This window comes from Apostichopus japonicus, chromosome 2, assembly GCF_037975245.1.
Source record: "Apostichopus japonicus isolate 1M-3 chromosome 2, ASM3797524v1, whole genome shotgun sequence".
NCBI classification, from domain to species: Eukaryota; Metazoa; Echinodermata; class Holothuroidea; order Aspidochirotida; family Stichopodidae; genus Apostichopus; species Apostichopus japonicus.
Genome location: NC_092562.1, coordinates 27,257,766 through 27,272,791, shown reverse-complemented (window position 1 = coordinate 27,272,791; position 15,026 = coordinate 27,257,766). Strand labels below are relative to the sequence as shown.

Below are 15,026 nucleotides of genomic sequence, written 5' to 3'. Positions count from 1 at the left end.
GTTTAACTAATTAATTAATTAATAACACATATTCATGTTGGCGTATGTGAATTTAGCTCTTTTCACAACACTTGGGCAACATATCATAAAAACAGCACTTAGGGCGACATTGGCAATTTAATGTTATTCCATCACACTGGACCATTGTTAGGACTCCAGTATGGGTATTATTTATATGTATCCCTTTGCACAATACATAGAGCAAATAATTTAACTAATTAATTATTTAATTGCACATATACAAGTTGTCCTATGTAAATTTATCTCTTTTCACAACACTTAGGGCGACATAGAATAAAAACAGCACTTAGGGCAACATTGGCAATTTAATGTTATTCCATCACACTGGACCACTGTTAGGACTCCAGTATGGGTACTATTGATAGTAACCCCTTTGTAAAATAAATATAGAAAATTATCTAATTAACTAAGTAATTAATTACACATATACAGGTTGTCCTATGTGAATTTATCTCTTTTCACAACACTTAGGGCGACATAGAATAAAAACAGCACTTAGGGCGACATTGGCAATTTAATGTTATATCATCACACTGGACCACTGTAAGGAATCCAGTATGGGTACTATTGAAAGTTATCCCTTTGTAAAATAAATATAGCAAATAATTTAATTAACGAAGTAATTAATTACACATATACGAGTTGTCCTATGTGAATTTATCTCTTTTAACAACACTTAGGGCGACATACCATTAAAACAACACTTAGAGCGACATTGGCAATTCAATGTTATATCATCACACTCGACCTGTAAGGACTCCAGTATGGGTACTATTGAAAGTTATCCCTTTGTAAAATCAATATAGCAAATAATTTAATTAACTAAGTAATTAATTACACATTCCATTGAATTGATGCATTTTCACTAAAAATCAACTTAAGGTTGCAGCCATTTGAGGGAGATATTTGATATACATGACAGTTAAACTACCAAAAACAGGTTTCACCTGGCTTATAACGTGTTTCTCCTCACTGCAGCATGCATTTAACTGTCAAGTGCTGCAGGAACGAAAGATTAGCAAAATTTCCTAAAATTCAGAGTGCCCCTTTAATAGTTGGCATGATTCTAGAAATGACCAACTTTGTTTTGAGTATGAAAGTCACCTTGAGACCTTTCACCTTCTGCAAAGTTATAGGTGTCTATACAAATAGAAGTCTTTGTGTGATTTCTTGAAATAATGAGTGTGGACATGTCCCATCTGCAGTCACAGTTTTTTAACATTTGTTTTAGTCATAAGCCAACAGAATGATTTTAGCTGTTGTTGGGGGTCCATCTATCTAGTACTACTCAAGGCTTAATCTGGCATGAGCAGAGATTCTTCAATTGTGTATAGGGTTATGTGCAAGACAACCTGAAACTTCTGTCCCATCAGTCACAGAATTAGGCTGCATGTGTGGTGCAATGCAAAATGGGGAAATCCAGTGCTGAAAGACAGCGAAACAGGAGGGAACGTTTGAAAGCAGAGGGGAAATATGATGCATATAAAAAAACACAATCAGCGTATCGCAAACAGTGGGCCCACAAGAAGAAGCGGGAGATGTCTTCACAACAGAAGCGTCGAGAACGTGAACAAAAACGCAAATCAGAATACAGGTACAGTATATTTCTTCAAATTAATTTGTTAGACCATGTTATTGAAAGCAGCTTGTGTCACTGACATGATGGTGACATGATGAAGTGTTCATTGACCTGTGAAGGTTATCCTGAATCAAGATTGGTATACATGTCAGATCTTTGGATTTTACTGTCCCATCAGTCACAGTATATGGTTCAGATAGTATAGCCTATATTGGACAGTTTGCAATGCCTAAAAGTATTAGTACAAGAATAGTGTCGTTCCATTCATACCTAATTTCCTAAAAAGAAATGACATAACAACTATTATCATCTACAGCACTGGCATGCACAGAGGTTTGTAGAGAGGGCTGGATCACTGCATACAGGCCCTTCTGTCCAAAATTTGAGGAATGCAATATTCTTGGATCACAGAACAATGAGGCCGAGTTGAAGGAACTGGTGGGTCTATCAGGGGGGAAAAGAACCTGAAGCACTGTACAACACACTCCTGGTTGGCAGTATCACCACAGGAGTACCCATCACACAAGTGAATTAGTTTTCACAGAACCACTAGGCTGTAACTTAAATGATGTAACCCTCATACAAATTAAAGCATGTAAACTGCATGTAAATTGCATGTAAATTGTATGTATCTTGTATGAAAAGGCTAAAACATGCAATTTGCATGCATGTACATGCTCTACACATGCTGTTTTCATACAATTTACATGCATGCATCCAGGAAGCATGTATTTATGCATGCATGTATTCGAATACATGCGTGTAAACCTTACACTAAGCATGTATGGCAGCAATATAAGTGTCCATTGGGCATGTAACTTGGTGTATGCATGCATGTAACCAAACTGTCAAACATGTATTTGGACTTAGTTGTTTTATGAATGCTTGTGAAGCATGTATTTTGGACTTTGTCAAATTCATAGTGCATGTATTCAAATTTACAGTGCATGTATTTTGGACTTTGATCAATTTACAATTGCACACATGCAATTAGTCAATTTGGATGTAATTTTATGGTATACTGTATATAGGATGATTATATCATATTTTATCACAATAAGTTTTGGTATGAATGAAGAGTTTGATTATTTTTCTTTTCCAGATGAGCTCTTGACATCTTAAGATGCAAACAAGCATTCATTTTTTCGAATTTCAGCTAGCTGGTTGTTTAAAGTAACCTCATGCATTGGTGATATATGTTATTAAATGGAGAACCCTGAAATATAAAGCATTGATTTGGTAATCTCCCATGAGTTATAAGGAAATGCCATTGTGTATTTAGTTTCTGTACATGCTTCATACTGTGCCTTGATTCCAACTTTACATACTGTGATGACAAATTTAAAAACTTTATAAAAACTACAGGATGATGCGGTATGACTTTTTGAAGTTTATATTTGGTATTGCCTGCACTCTCAAAATAATTATTTTACCACTTATACATTCACTAATGCATTACTACAATAAGTTGGTGAAAGTAAAGTGGACTAGTACTCTATGTTACACCCCTGGTAGTCAAATTGGGGTCACAACCCTTGTTATGGTCACCAAATGTTTTTGGGGTGGCCAAATGTAAACAGTCAATTGGTAAAATGTCAGCCGGTGTTTTTAGTTTACTAGGAATTCAAAACGCGCGTTCCAGGGACGCATCTGCCCGAAAAAGTTTGCATTCCGCAGATAAAAACTTATGTCCCCCAAGACAAACCTGTGTTAACAGCACAAGCCAAGCTATGACCTTTACGTTCTTTTGAAGTCAAGTATAACATCCCTAGATCACAATTGCTTGCACTTTGAGACTAAATAGTATGGTTGAGGCCTATATATACACACAAACGAATTAAAAAAGATAAAATTAGTTGCAGTACATTTCAAGAAAATGTACAAATTTGAATGTTCACCAAAGCTGATGTTTTCCTGTTCTGGTAGACTTAGCCTCAGCTAAGTGTAACATGCACAGTACTACTTCCTTGAGTACTGTAGACAAAAGAAAAAACTATATTTGGCATTACTTTACATCATGACTAACAGCAAAAAAGTCTTTGGATTGTTCTTTGCAAAACAACTTCTGTCATCCACCCCTACCCCCCCCCCAAGAAAAAAAAATAGAACGGCACCTAAGTGTAATTGTTCTCCCTTCTGAGCACTGAACACGAGCCCTTTAATCTAATTATTCAGGTAACTCTTGCGCCGTAGAATAAAGCGGTAAAGGTTTGACAAATTTCCAAAGAGATACGCAATGCCCTCTTGAGTCAAAAGTGAACGACAGCCATTAAAACAGAAAGAAAGATGAGAGGCTTACCACAGCAATTTACAACAAATACTTTTCAAATTGATTTTACCACTGTACAATGAAGAATAACATTCAGATTACTATGAAATTCCTTACATATAGAAAATGCTTGTTGAAATTATTGTTTCACAACAAAAAGGTCATGACCTAACCTTATGGATTTTGTGTACAAAATTATTGCAGCTTATAAATAGAATATAAATGATTGGTGTCTTTACACAGTAAAAAACAAAAACCACAAACAGCTCATTCACTTGAGCCTAAAATGACTGACTCTTCTAACTCATTGGGGTTAATTACATTCAAAATTTTGCAATTTTATGATAGGCAAATATTAAAAAGGTGGTACATGTAAACAAAAGTCTAGTATACCCATAGATGTTGTTTTACATAGCCAGTGGTATTTTGAGAGAGTTGTCAGAGCTGGTAAATATTGGGTCTCCATGCAAGCAAAAAACCTTCGACTACCATACCATTTACTGTACTCATGTTTATACAGTACTTATATTATGCATCTCTTCGACTGGTGTGTACCGTTCAATGAACACAATTAGTATATATAAAAATTAAATAACTATCAATAGAGTTTGAAAATCAATTGTGAATAAGAATAAAAATTTTCTGCATTGTACTGAATTCACAATTTTATTCACATAGTCATTTATATCTACAGTGTTCCTGTTGTGTTAATTTCTTTCTTTCTCCAAACAATACTGATCAGAATCAGCTTTCCAATAAAAATATTATGTTATACGTAACTTAAACAGGGCCCTCTGTTTCAATCACTTTTAATCAGATTGGGAACCTCAGCAATGTAACTAATATTCTTTGCATCAGTGAAATCCATGCACACACAAACAGCAACCAAAATCATACACAGAAATAAAATATCTTTGGTTGGGTGGTGCAAAATCAAGATTAATATGTGTTAATTTATTGTTGGATACATCATCCTTCGTCAGAGAAATTGGCAGTTTTTTTCCACGTTACACACAAGCACTACATACCTGCTACTGCATAAACAAAACTTCTGCTTTACATCGTGACTCACAGCAAAGAAGTCTTTAGATTGTTCTTTGCCAAACAACTTGTTTTCCACCCCTACTCCTCCCCTCCCCCCAAGAAAAAAATAATAGAATGGCAACTTAAGTGTAATTGTTCTTCCTTCTGAGCACTGAACACGAGCCCTTCAATCTAAGTATTCAGGTAACTCTTGCGGAGAGTGAAGTAAGAAAAGGTTCACTGTCTTACGAGAAATACGTGGAAAGTCCATTGTGATTGCGGTACACTCCACACAATGACGTCACAGAGTGACCTGTACGTTCATGTGCTTTTTGCACCACGTTTCTGGTCAGTTCGAATCTGCTACTGTAACTTTGACATCAAATAATGTCTCTTTGGACTAAACGGGAACCACGGTATTGTTTGTGTACTATTTACTACTAAAATACTTTAGACTAGTATGATCTAGCCCCCCAATTTTTTTTCCCCGCCTCCAGCTATGCAGTTTAAGGGCAGTTCCATGCTCCTAACTTTAAAGAAGCTTAATTGTATACCCTGCACATGTAATTTAGGTGGACTAGGCTAGACTGTACTCTTTACTACAAAAATACTGTAGACTAGTATGATGTAGCCCCCAATTTTTTTTTTTTTTTGCCTTCAGCTATGCATTTGAAGGGCAGTTTCATGCTCCTAACTTTAAAGAAGCTTAATTGTATACCCTGCACATGTAATTTTGGTGGACTAGGCTACAGGGCTAAGCCTAGGTATGGACCAAGACAGTAATAGTAATACAAATAAGATATACTGTAGCCTAGGCCTATTCAAAATATTACCCTATTAATAAAAAGCACTAGGTTTTCTGTAGGCAGCCTATAGCCTTACCAATACCACAGGCTGTGTACATTTTTGTTCATGGTGGGAAAAACATCCAGTTCCATCATAACTGAAGTAAAAAAAGTCATTTTAACAACCTTTCAGCTCCATTTCCTGCATTGATTCCTTCTGTTGGGAGTTGAGTGGTACCAACGTTAGTAGTATTCAGACTAGTCGTAGAACTAGTACTAGCTGGGCTAATGGCAACCCTAACATGAGTAGTGTCACTAATATTGTGCCTAACGTAAGGCATCTCATCACCATTGTCTAAATCGTCTAACTAAGATGAGCTTAGTCGCCACCGTGTGGTTCGTGGCACACATTTAAACGGGTTGCTTGTCCTGAAATAGTCTCTATATTTAGAAGGCATTGTAGGCCTCAATATTGATCGACAAAAGTTCCGGAATTTTCTTAGAGCATAGAAGTAACGTCGTCCGTACTTACTCTAAAAGTCTAAGGACAAGGTCTATACTGTACATATTGCGCGATATGCACACAGTAGCCTACAATAGTAGGCCTAGTAGAAAGTTGAGTCTCGTGTATCCGATATGCTCAGTGATTAACCTCCGCCATGTATCACGATCTTGCGCAAGGTTTATTGCTTCTTCGAAATTGTTAATATTAACGTCCTTATATTGCGACTTTATTTTTCCAAGCAAAGTAGTCACGGGCCTTCCTACTAGTTTAGTACAGTACAATATACTATTTTACGTTTAGTTGGTCGAAGTTAAGTTAACGTTGCTGTCGACAAAATGAATATGCATAATGACCGACCGTACCGCAGACGGCGTGCCCGGTACGTTTATTTATTATTTTTTAATTTTGTCTGGTCTTCTAAAGCGGAGAAAAACGATACCAAAAAAAAGAAACCCACAATTTATTTTCATTAATTACACCTGTCCTGTTTCACCCACGAAACACGAACCAAATAGATTCGTTTCGTGTTAAATGTATTACAGTTCACATTTACAAGGAACATTACTCGGGACTCTATCAATTTCGGCGGTAAAACATACACTTTCAAAGATAGTTACAGTATATAGATATCGGAATACATCAATGGCGTGTTGTCGGTATCATCTTTCTTCGGAAATTTGCTTGTATTTTGCTCAGTTTAATGAACACCTCCTGTCGCGTTCACTCTAGTATCAAGGTTTATTGTTTTTGTCAACGGATCTAGTGTTTAAACAGTTTGGATTCATTATTTCCAGTGATTTAGTTGAGTGCATTTTTCGAATATCAACTTTTCGGTCATGTTGTAGTAGCCTATACTATAGCCTACCACTTGCATTATACCACTTGCATTGTACGTGGTTCAGTACGTTAGTCGTTTACCAGCAAGAGAAGAAGTGCAAATATGTTGGAAGCTTGCTGGGGACCGAAGAAGATGAGCTCAGGAGAGAGTTACAACGGTATCAACGTATGCCCCAACCAAAATTACCATGTAAGTAATGTTTTTGCAAGCCTTCATAATGTTTTCATTTTTTTCTTTATTTTAATTAGCCTAGGCCTAGGCTAGGCCTACTTTGTTTTTTTTTTACTTATCCTGAAAAACTAAAAGACGTGCAATGTAAGATTAGAAGCTACATCATTCATTGGAAGGATCATGCATCACGGAAGGTCAAATTGATAATATATTGTTTCTGAAATTGTTTGGTCCAAATATGAACTGCAATTGCTCCATTGATATTGTGATGCATTAAGATAAACCTTCAATTTTGTTGTTCTGGTTACATGCATCATTTCAGCTGTGTCACTTCTTCTGTCTTACTATCGTTTTCTTTGATATATGGACATATTTTGACAGAATAAAGCTAGTTTTAACAAACATTTTCAATTTATGTCAAGAAGATTTCACAGAACCTTTGCTCTTTCCTTACAGCAGTCACTTGTGAGGAACTGCATTTCTTGAAATGCTTGACAGGTGCATTGGAATGCTAACAAGCCTTCCTTGGCAACAAGAAACAGGTTAGATTTTTGTAGTATTTTTTTAGAGGCATTTTTTAAAGGAGGATAGGTAGGTAGTTGAGAGATACACAACTTTCTGTACAGTTTCCCTTCAAATCAGCTATAAATATGCATCCTGCAAAGATTTCCCAAAAAACTGCCTCATCAGTAGCAATTTCAACCAGAAATTCTTTAATCAGCAGAAAGAAACGGTTTGTGTTTGAAAGTCAACGTCCCAGTTTGAAGGAAATTCAAATATAAACCACTGTACAGAGAGTAATGTAAAATGTCATTATTGTTCATCTTTAAACTTAAAGTAGTAGAGGTGTTGGGGAAGTGATGTTGATATACCATGTAAATTGTACCATCTTTGCTTTGTTTCTTTTTTTGCATTTGTTTTTATATGCTGCAAGGGCTTGAATCAGAACAATTGATAGAACTCTTTGAATAATACTCCCTCATTTTAAGGGAAGAATGACACTCCACAGCCATGCATCCATCATCTTTCCTCTAGGCCTGAGGTTGCTTATAACTTTAATAAAAGTTGTTCATACTTTTTCTTACAGACAAGTTTTTCAGACCCAGAATTTTCATTTTTGGATGGCATTGCATTTGCACCATCAGAGACATCGATTGATGAAGACAGTTTTGTCCAAGAATGCGAGAGTAGTGAAACTTGAGGTAAGCTTGCACGGTTTCGTGAAAACTTACAACCGGTTTTTCTCTAGCAAAAAACCGAATCTGGCTCAAAAACCGGTTTTTTTTCCCCTCCTGAATTGCATTGAAAACATCCAAATCTCGATCGCTAAGCTGCGTATTTTTGAAGCTTTATCAACAGCGGGTTCAAGTCTGTTCGTTCGCAGTAAATTGTTAAAAATAAGAATAATAAATTCAAGAAACGTTAACGTTTAAGTTGGAAACATGTGTTCATGAACGTAAACGAAAAACCACCTGAGAGACGCCTTGTCTGATAACTGATAAGAAGAAAGGTTTAAAGGAAAATTACAAAGAAAATAAAATCCATTAGCGTACAAAGGAGAATTGTCACAACAGCAACAGCTGTAATTTTCAGCCATGTATGCAACATTTTTACTCCTTTAATATTCCTTGACTCAAGCCTGACGCCAGGTGTCTCTTGTGAATAATGGACTGTGATTGTTCTAATGTTACTTGTTGCATCTTAGTTGTTAAACTCAACCCCCCCCCCCCCGCGATTGTTCTAAAGTTACTTGTTGCATCTTAGTTGTTAAACTCAGAGCCCCCCCCCCGTGATTGTTCTAATGATACTTGTTACATCTTAGTTGTTAAACTCACAGAGCCCCCCCTCCCCTGCGACTGTACATGTCGTATTGTATTGTGGATTGCGCAATGTATCTTTCAAGTTTTAACGTTCATTTTTTGAACACGAACTGTGATCAATGTGTTTGAAAAGATTTTCTCCATATCCTCTACTATTTAATTGAAGTTAAATAGTAAGAAGAACACAAAGAGGACAAACACTTTGATTGTAACAATTTATTTTGAACTGCATCTCGTCATTTGAGTGTGTACTTCTCACAACTACTAACGTTGGCCACCAAGGTCAGTTCTATACTACAAGGTCGCTTAACTGATGCACGCATATATGGGCTGCATAGCCTAATGTTAGGCCTAGCTATCCACCCTCAAGCACTGGTTATGGCATGTGCGGATCGTAGCTGACAATGTCGTCTATCAGAAAAGCTTTCTCTTGTTGCAATTTACTTTCATATTGCAAAAAGAACAGTAAAAAGGAGAAACCAAAGTCAACAAACCTTTTTTTTCAGTTTTTGCAATTCACATTTCGGTTTTTTCCGGTTTTTTCGGTTTTTCGGTTTTCTTAAAATAAAAAATAGTACCGAAATTCGGTCGGAAAAAACCGGTTTCGGTACTAAAACCGGTTTACCGTGCAAGCCTAACTTGAGGTATGTCATATATAGTCATCCAATTATGCTGGCATTTTTGCCATTTGAAAAGGATTGTCCAGCCAAAAGTTATATCAAAGAGTACTATAATCTGAACATTCTGGTAAAACTTACATTCAAATCTAATGCTTCGTTCTCGAATATTGACATTTGAAGTTTTCAAATTTTGTACCAAGAATAGGCTTGAAGCATACAGGTGTGATATCATAGCCTAGGTGCACACTCAGGAATAAGTTTTTTGTTTACTTCACAAACAAATTTCTATGCCAAAATTTGAATCATTCATAATGTAAATGCATCACATGTATGAATTGGTATTTAATTCCCATCTCCATTGGGCAAACAATCAAGTTTGCTTCGATTTCAATTTGGTAGGCCCAATTCGACCAGGGTAGGATACATGACTAAGCTTCAGCTGAACTTACTCGTTTTAATATCCAAAGTACATACACAGGAAAAAATATCCTAGCAGTAAACCAAATTCCGTTGTGAATATCCCAACTCCAAATCCATGTTTCTCGTTCAATCCTGGGCGAAATACTACCGTGACTCTGTGTTATTCCATAGAGTTAGGCCTAGTTAGGCCAGTAACATCCACTACATACACAATCAGAAAAGACATGCAGTCACTAACAAAATATAAAAACGTCCGATCACTATAGTATATATATATATAAAATATTATTAGACAAAACCAGAGAACTACGATATGATTCATAATTGACAAATAGGGAGTAATGTTTTAGAAAATACTATTTCCTAAAACACTACTTATTTGTCAGTTTTGAGTCATATCTTATTTCTCTGGTTTTCTCTAATAATATTTTTCTTTGGAGTAAAGGTGAATTTTCTCTATAATAAATATCTATAGCCTATATATATGTTTGTTTCTGTTCTTTTCAGATTTCTGTCATGGAATTGCCCCACGCCTTGATGCCTACAACAGTAGAATACCGGCTGCGAACAGCATGATTCATACTGTAGGGTCTGCAAGCAGCATGGGGTCACGTTTGTCAAGTGGTGTAGCGGGCGCATTTTCAGTGCAGACGGTACAATGCACCGAGAAATGTTTGCCATGTATGTACAAACTTTACAAAAAGTGTCAACTCTGATAATTGAGAAATACTGTAGCTTATAAACATAATATCTGACATATACTGCATGTGGGGCTTGGGGAAATGTATGATCCCTATTGTTTTGGGTCATATGAATATTTACAAAATATGCCTTAATCTTGATATGCCAATATCTTTGCAAGTGTAAATGTAGAGTTTAATTAATACGAACTTTGTTTGTATGTGAGTTATGTGAAGTAGATATTCCCTATTTGCCCTGGGAGAAGTTCACAGAAATTGATGAGTTGCATGTGCTGTAAAAATCTTGAAAAGCTAGTGTTTGGCTTATAGGTACCTGCTAGAAAGTTTTCTACTCTGTTCTTAATTTGCTATTCGGCTCCACAAATTACCAAGCCTATAGGAATAGAAGTCAGCAATGGACCAAGTTAGTAATTTGTTTTATGTTTTACACCAAATTTAATGCTTTTAGAATGTTCACATATTTTTGATGAAGCTTAACTATATTAATGTTGCTCATGTTTTCTTTTTGCCTTAATTTTATGACAAATATATATTCTATATATGTGCCTTATAGCATACAGAGTGGCCATTCTGTGATGCAACATTCTGTAAGCTTCCAATCCATTCTTTAATTGGATAAACATTGCCAAATTTTATGACTTGATCAGTGTTTTGAGTATCCAGATCTTATCTTTCAACATGATTCATTCATTACTACCTTTACAACAGTATACTTGTATACTACACTATAATACTATAACACTACACATCTATAGTGAGGAAAATGTAGTTACAATTAAGGGTGCCCCATGGGCATATGTAACGTTTTGATATACCATTTTTATTACACTTGTATAATTGCATTTAAGGTGCTTTCTTTCTTAGCTCATCTGCATTATATTTTTTATCAGCTATATACCAGTTCATAATTATATCTACCGTTCATTATCTACATGTGACCAACTCCTTATTTTTCAGTTTTGCATATACTTTTTTTAGCTTGCCAGGATAACTCTACTTTGCCTTTCTCACTACACTTGTTAGTATATGTTTTCAACATAAATAAAACTTTGATTTTCCATGTTCGGTGCTTTCAGTCCAGATTTTGCATTTCATAATTTGTTTCTTAAGAAGTCTAAATCTTCACATTTCTTGTAAGTAGTCTATTCTTAACCAGTATTTTATTTAATGTTACCTTATTTCTAAGCATTGCCTCATTTGCAAATACTTTCATGCATGTATTTCCATGGAATACATGCATGTATATTTCCTTTGCATTAGTGCATGCAATGGATTTAAAAACATGCTTCAAGCATGAATTGTTTCAAATCCGACGCAAAAAACATGCATGTACATGTATGAAACATTTCAAATACATGCTTCACGCATGCCATAGTGCATGTCAGGGCATTTTCATACGTGTATTGTTTCAAACCCCGCGCAAAAAACATGCTTTAAGCATGTACATGTATAAAACATTGAGTAATACCTGCTTTAAGCATGTATTTGCTGGAGCATGTAATGTAGCTCATTTACGTGCATGTAATTTTTTCAAATACATGCTTCACGCATGCCATAGTGCATGTAAGGAGGGCATTTTCATACATGTATTGTTTCAATCCCCGCGCAAAAAACATGCTCAAGAAATACGCATGCATGTAAAGGGTACTAGAAATTTGTGTAAGGGAAGGTCCAATCCAATCATTGGTAAGGCCAGGTGGATCCTTTTTAAAGTATATGTATGCCCCTTTGCCTATTAGTTTTGGCTCTTTCCTCATGGGATGTTGACCACTTTAGTATTTTGGGGGGAAATGGAGAACATGGCTAAAAAAATTTGTATTAGACTTTCACTATATGATGGGCAGATTGGACCCTTTAAATCCACAGTTGAGAGTATCTCGGTACTTTTGCTGCCCAGGGTTAAGCTCAGCATATTGTCAAAAGCTCATGTGACTTAAATGACTTCATCAATGTTGTATAATTAGTATCCTGTTCATTATCAATGTTTGCATGTTTCAAGGCTCAGCTCGTTCTGTTGTTGTTAATAAATAAAATGCAAGTTTCAAATGCATACGGATTGTGTTTCATTTTTCCAGATGTCATTACTTGATACACCGAAGTGGGATGACATGAGTCCCATACATGGGCACATACCTCACCAAATATGGGCCCAAACAGCTTTCCCAGTGAGGCCCCAACAAATCACACACCCATGACTCAGTCATATGGGGCTATATGAGACAGCAAGTGTGGAATGGAACAGGTTTTCCCATGGGCCTGTGTCTGTTCTACATATGCCAGTTGCTTCTATGGGATGCTCATATGGCAAACCAATGTGGGACCCACACCCCCATTGGCCAACTCGAGTGGGCCCTACCTGTGATGACTATGGGTGGCTAGAGCCCAGATGACTCAAGTTTAATGCTAGTTGGCACCATATGTGGATGCAAACTGAAGTTAAAGCAAAACAAAATTTGCTATAATTTTGGAGGAGATACTGTAGCGTCCCATCAGTCACAGAGCTTCTGTCCCATCAGTCACAAGGGAAATGCCACTGTGTGAAATAGTTAATGCCAATATTCTCTCAATGGTGGTGCTCTGATATAGCTACATTAAGTAGCTACCAGGAGGGGTATTCTTTTCCTTCTGAGATAGCGCTTACAAGTTAACTAAATGTACCTAAAAATGGTGGTCCGCAAATGTCCCATCAGTCACAGGGCTACTCTAAGTGCTCCCTATCTAAAAGGAACATACTTATGTGAACAGTTCTTCAATGATGGACCACAGGACAGGGGCACATACTCAAAAACCACTGCAGTGGTAGTCCAAGATGTCTGCTTTGTTAATCATAAAATATCTTTTGATACCTTCTTAAAAATAACAGTGAAAATAATAATGTGAACATTTGGTGTAAGTATATACTGAGAATAAAAAGCTTTGAAGAGGTTCAATCCAAATCATAATAACAAATGAGGAAATAACCTGTCTTTATGTTGATGTGACAAGGACTTACAGAACCAAAATAATGGCAAGTTCTTCTCAATGTCAAGAAATATTTAAAAACTTCTTGAATATGCAAATTCCTGTCATACCCATTAAACAATATTCAAAGAACACAATTGTTAGAGGAGATACTAGTGAGGCTTTTTGAAAATCTAAAACTTGAGCACATGCTTGAGTATAAAGTGCAAGAATGCCTTCACTCAAGATGTTTTCACTGAAAAAGATTATAAAAAGAGGGAGCACCAACCTAAAAATTACTGAGTTTATAGATACATTCATTATCTGTTACTATTGTTAAACATTATGTTGCAAAGGTCCCTTTGTAAGAAAAGTAAACTGTGACCTTTGGGTGCATGCCCAAAGAAATTTCAATAATAAAAAATGTTGAAATTCATATCGAAAATATTTCCAGGTATGTTCTTTATAAAGTTGTATGAACTGGTCTTCTTAACCCACCCCCTCCCACCCCCATCCACAAGACAAGGTTTTTTGGTGGGGTGGAAGTAGATCACTTTTGCATATTTTAGTGGAGCTATGTTATGTTTCTCAAAGAATTGCATAAAAAGTTCATGTTTTGGTCCCTACATTCACTCAAATGTCCAATGAATTCTAAAGCGATTCTAACACCTGACGTCACACAGGCACATTCTGGAGGCAAGGGTGTCAATGGAGCATCAATATAGACCGGGAGCCCATAGGGTTTGGTTAGCTGGGAAGGTAATCAATTGCCTTGTACATCACAATGTTCACAGTGCATTCCTGTACATGAAACCAGACGACTGGCAAACCGGCTGTGGTGGGTGTGGCTGGGAAAGCAATTTTAAAGTCACCTAAAAGCTAACCTAGATCAGCTTTCATGGTAACCACATCAAAGTAAATACAATGTGTCAGGTATGGCCCCATGAGCAACAAATGGCCATCGCCAGTAATTATTGGTGGTGGGGTAGCTTTGCCAGCCTCACGGATGACCTAGGTGAGCTCATGAGGTAACCACTTGAAACCTATTGGAAAATGATGGTCAGGACTTGAGTTACAAGGGATGGGCATTTCCAGTCATTTTTATTGGTGGGTACCCCTGCCAGTAGACCCCCAAAATGCCCATCCCCTCATTGACCTAGGTGAGCTCATGAAGTAACCAGTTGAAAACTACTGGAAAATGATTAGCAGGACTCTATATGTGAGGGATGGGCAATTCCAGTAATTTGTATTAGTGGGGTACCCCTGCAAGTAGACCCCCAAAATGCCAATCCCCCTCATTGACCTAGGTGTGCTCATGATGTAACCAGTAGAAA

The 15,026-nt window shown here is 36.6% G+C and overlaps 1 protein-coding gene and 2 long non-coding RNA genes across 3 annotated transcripts in view; 2 read left to right on the top strand and 1 right to left on the bottom strand.

The window, feature by feature from the left end:
* The window catches only part of LOC139984608 (receptor-type tyrosine-protein phosphatase F-like), a 100,431-nt gene that overhangs the window by 24,873 nt on the left and 60,532 nt on the right, over positions 1-15,026 (bottom strand). The window lies entirely within an intron of this gene.
* On the top strand, positions 1,230-13,869 carry LOC139984663 (uncharacterized). The gene is made up of 3 exons (XR_011799137.1): positions 1,230-1,615; positions 1,917-2,156; positions 12,417-13,869. It is a non-coding gene; the product is annotated as an uncharacterized lncRNA (long non-coding RNA).
* LOC139984658 (uncharacterized) lies at positions 6,944-12,069 on the top strand. Its single transcript, XR_011799135.1, has 4 exons — positions 6,944-7,209; positions 7,648-7,733; positions 8,279-8,393; positions 10,559-12,069. It is a non-coding gene; the product is annotated as an uncharacterized lncRNA (long non-coding RNA).